The following is a 4,866-nucleotide window of genomic DNA, read 5'->3' as shown; positions in this document are numbered from 1 at the left end:
TGTAGAATTCAGATATATCTAGTCCAATGTGGTGTACGTGCAGTGTGTATGTATAATAAGTAAAAAACTTTAGTTCCTGATTTGTTTATCTATTCTGAAACGAGCGAAGATTAAATTAACAGTCATTTCTTATGCATCAAAAGCTCATCACCAAGCCAGTCGATAATAAAAAAATTTAGCTCGAGTCCTAGCTTACAATTAGTCTTGTGTGCATGTGCCTACATGAGCATACAACTTGTTCGTAGTTTGACGTGTAATCATGAGCAGCATAATGAGATTAAATAGAATAAATGAGAAACAGTTAAGTTAATACCAGAACAAATATAAATCGATCTCATGAATCTACGGGGAACGATGTGAAATGAGGCTCGAATCTACTTGAGGATACTTGAATATCGTGACGAATTTGTCTACCTCACAAATGTTGAAACAAAGTTCATGTGGTTGACTTTAAAATGGCGTGCCGTGGCGCACGACATTCCGGTCGACGCACGATTAGGCGAAAGTATTCAAGGACAATGCAACCGTGGAAGATGACGTTCCGCGGTTAATGGCGTCTACTCATGTCGTGGAAAATTGAAAAGAATACGAATACTTCTTAGTCTTGAGTTCCCCATTCTAGAAATATGTGAAAGCGGAAACAAGTGTATGACCACTAAATTAATATAGTTACAGTAAGACGTTGTGGAAAGACGCATGTATGTTGACTTTATAATATATTTTTACTTTAGATAGTAATTCCTATGTGAGTAATATACTACATCATTCATGACACTCATGGAAAATTTAAAGCGATTTTATGCTACATTCCTACGGTTCTAACTTTAAAACAGTTGAATTTTAGACTTATTTTCATTAGTTTTTTATTTACCTTCGTGATTATTTTCTACTATATAAATCTTGCATACATTTTTAGACATCGCTACGTTGATAAAAAAAATGATACATTTGAGAATGAGCAACTTTTCAGTACAGTATTTTTAAAATCCTAAATTGGAATAACGTTTAATTAGAATAGAGTGAATATACAATTTTTCTATAATATGATTTTCTTTCCATGTTATACTTTCAATTTTAATGTATTTTTTTAATTATATCACGATTAATTTCAAAAGTTTCAACAATCATAATATAATTATCCATTATAGAGTTGTGACTTTTCCACACATATGAGTAAATATATAAAATTTACTATTAATATACCGATATTTGCACATCAACTTTCTCAAGATTTAGCCCTCATTGGATAAGAATAACATCAAGATGATACTAGAAAATTCTGCATAATCAGTTAGAAATTTCTATTTATACTATAAATTTTACTTAATTCTAAATTCATAATGTTCTCTTTATGGTCAAGCGGAAATGATTGACGCTGAGAAAACTCGATCGCATGCGAACGGTTCGCCATGGCGTAGCACGAAAGTCCAATTGTGAATGATACAGAGCGAATAATAAAAATGCGGAGAGAGAAAGTGCTTCCTAAAAGCTGCTTTCTTATCGGTTAGCTCGGTCACGGGTTGAATTTCGTTCAAGAGACATGCCCTATTTGAGACACAGCGGTACTCGCGGTTCGATCAAACGGTTTCGGTTGGACGCAACTATGACTTTGAAATGCGAACCGGCTATACTATATGTACGAGAGACAGGATCACGCACGATTAATCGCCCGGCTGACTCTTGCATCGATAGCCGCGAGAGAGGCGCGCGATTATGAATTACATAAGATCCTTGTATCACCGCGCGGTCGGCTGCTGCTTTCTCTGTCTGACCTGGATAACTTGCATCGCAGAGTTCCTATTCTTTCGTCGCCATTAACACTCGCTATGAAATTGTCGCTCGAGAGAAAGAGAGATAAAGAGATTTATTATCCTTCGAGATTTTTTGCTCCTAACACGTTTGCAGTGAAGCAATATGCGTGCATACGTTAACCTCAAGAGCACTTTGCGAGGGGAATTAAGTAAAACTTGCAGTTGACCGAGGAGAATAATATTGTGATTATGTAAATGTATGAATTTCAAAAGAATTGGATTTGCATGTATTTTTTAATTAATATACTGTACATAATTATATGGAATAAGTACAGTTTAACTTTACAAACAGTTGCAGTACTTTCTTCTCCCTTCCGACTTCTATTTCCAGTATTTTATTGAAGATTATTAACATGATACTATTACATCTCTTAAGATATTGATACTTTATGTCTCTTAAGTATTGATGAGATTGGACTTTATTCAAAAAACCCCGCATTAGTTATATGGAAAATTGGATCCCGGTGAAATGATAATTTGCACGTCTAATGTGTGATGAACAATAAATGTCACAGACATAAAGTTTAGTAACAAATAGTTTTTGCGCTTTTGGTGTACCAAAGATGCTTTGTGAGCACAAGTTTTACACTTTTGCTCCACCATAGCTCTGAAACTATTATTGGCATTATTGGGTCTTGCGTCTTTTGTTTAGCTTTATAAGTTATATCATATGTGAAAATTAACTTATTCCACCGGGACACAATTCACCATATAATTAGTAGATTCCTCACTGATTATATGATAAATTGATCCCGGTAAAATGTATTCACACATATATTTTAAGTTATAGTGTGGCGAACAAAAAATTTCATATTATTATTTTGGGCTAAAGTGTATCGAAGGTACTGTGAGTATAAGTTTTATTCTTTCGATACACCACAATTCGAAAACTATTCATTATTGAGCCTTGCATCAATGAAGTCTTTAGTTCATCATATTATAAGCTATACTGACAATAAGTATACGTGAAAGTTAACTCATTTTGCCGGGACTCAATTTTCAACATAATTAATGAAAGAGAGCTTTTGTGTCGAAATTAGTTATAGAGACGGAGCAATTTTTCATCGAAGCTCAATATATTTTTTCAAACTTTAAAAAGAGGCTTCAAAATTAAAATTTGAATTTTTAAAATTCTAAATCCAATTCCCGTTACAAACGCTTAGAGTCTTTTGTACATAATACATATGAAACTTGATTCTGGTGCTAAATACTCGTGTTAACAGAAGAAGAGGATGACGCGCAACATAAACATTTTTTCGCGAAATCGGTCAGCCATTTTGCCGTTTTTCGGTGAGCCGGCTCATCGAAAGAGCCGACGGTGGAAGCCGACGTCGTAGCTTGGCGCGGACAATGAACAGTCAACGGTGTCGAAAGGCCAAATCGCCGTTGTTGCCATTGTCTTCGTCATGTATCTCGTTCCATCGAATCTAACCTACGCGTCGTCGCAGCCACGCTTCGCGAGCTTGCCTGGCTTGCCGCTGATCAAGGGTGACTAACCAAATTAGCATAAAATTGCGAAATGCATTCCGCGGTGAGCACGCCGGAGAAGGACGCCAGCCGTTTGCTACTTTTACTAGAAGCTTTAGCCACAGAGATTTATCCGCGCCGCTCTTGACGCTCATGAGTGTGTGCTCACTAACACGCTGCCTGCGGTACATACGAAGCGCAGGGTCGGATGGCTTACGAGGTTTCAACCTCGAATCTTGAGAATAATTGTTAATTTTATATGTATTCTCTCAAACTTTTAGAGTGAAGAGTGAAATTTTACTCTTAAAGACTGAAAATTGAGCAACTTTTTCTCAAGACTGATTCAATTTTCGCTCTTTAACATGATATATTCCACTTCACAAAATTTAGGGAGTAACTGTTTGTAAAATAAAAGTTTGTAACAATAATGAAGTAACAGTAATAAGGAAAATTATACAATTGGTAAAATACACGATATGTGTACTTTATCAATTGTATAATTAATGTAAAGATACAATAACTGAAATAAAGATGCCAAATGTGTGTCAAATTAATTATTGAAAAGTAATATAAACCATGAAGCAGAAATAAACGGTCAGTTGGATTTTTAGCGCTTAAATAATTTCGTGTGAATTTATGTACTACTCATATTCAATTCTGCAAATTGCGCGCCGAATTTAATTTTCAGTTTTGAAATGCAATTCTACAACAGAATTGGAGCAGTAATATCATAAATTAAATTGACAAGCAATTTAATAATATTGAGTATTGATGCTCATAGATATCTCAGCAAATGTTGATAATATCTATTTATTGTGCTGATAAATATCAAACCCATAAATAATTTTATTGCGAAAAATATTACTTCGGCTGGAGATATCGGCTCCGAACTCGGATCTCTCACTTTCCAGGCGAGTGTCCTCACAGTTAGATCACCGAAGCCTTAGTAATGTTTTTCGCAATAATCAACATATGTAGAGAATACGCATTTTAAAAGCCGCGTAAACAATACAAAAAATATATTTTTTATTTAAGCATTAAAAATCTAACTTGACTGTTTAGGGCCTTCATTTCTGAGTTGTTGTGTAATTCACGTTACGGTTTTAAAAGATACAGATTAAAAGTTATAAAAAGCTGGCGAAATAAAGATATGGAAATATATGTGCCACGTCAATTTCTGAAAAAACAATATAATTGACGGAATTGAGAGAGAAAGTGTTACGGATTTCGTTTCATCATCTCTCTGTATCTGTGGTTTCTATTCTATAATTATTAAAATATTTCAATGTGTGTCTAAAAAAACACGTTTATTTTTACGTAATTTACAGCAATAGAGTGATGTCATATATCGTACAACAGAAGGTATAAACGACATTTATAGGTATACATCTTGTACGCGTCATAGACATATAGATTCATGCGTGGTCGTGTGTATCTCGATCCCTTGGAACTGAATACTCATTACAACACTTCCGATATTTCCGAACGTGTAATTATGATTGATATCAAGCTGCGTCCATGTGCCAAACTAATATTTTATTTGAACACAAATTAGAATCATAATATTACAAAAATTATCTGAATTTTA

The 4,866-nt window shown here is 34.5% G+C and overlaps 1 protein-coding gene across 3 annotated transcripts in view; it reads left to right on the top strand.

Annotated features, from left to right (window-relative positions):
- LOC108753526 (unconventional myosin-XV) overlaps positions 1-4,866 on the top strand; it is a 50,629-nt gene that overhangs the window by 1,418 nt on the left and 44,345 nt on the right. The gene's annotated exons all lie outside the window — the stretch shown is intronic.

Source organism: Trachymyrmex septentrionalis, unplaced genomic scaffold (genome assembly GCF_001594115.1).
Source record: "Trachymyrmex septentrionalis isolate Tsep2-gDNA-1 unplaced genomic scaffold, Tsep1.0 scaffold114, whole genome shotgun sequence".
In the NCBI taxonomy this organism is placed as follows: Eukaryota; Metazoa; Arthropoda; class Insecta; order Hymenoptera; family Formicidae; genus Trachymyrmex; species Trachymyrmex septentrionalis.
This window is presented reverse-complemented; position numbering and strand designations above follow the sequence as displayed.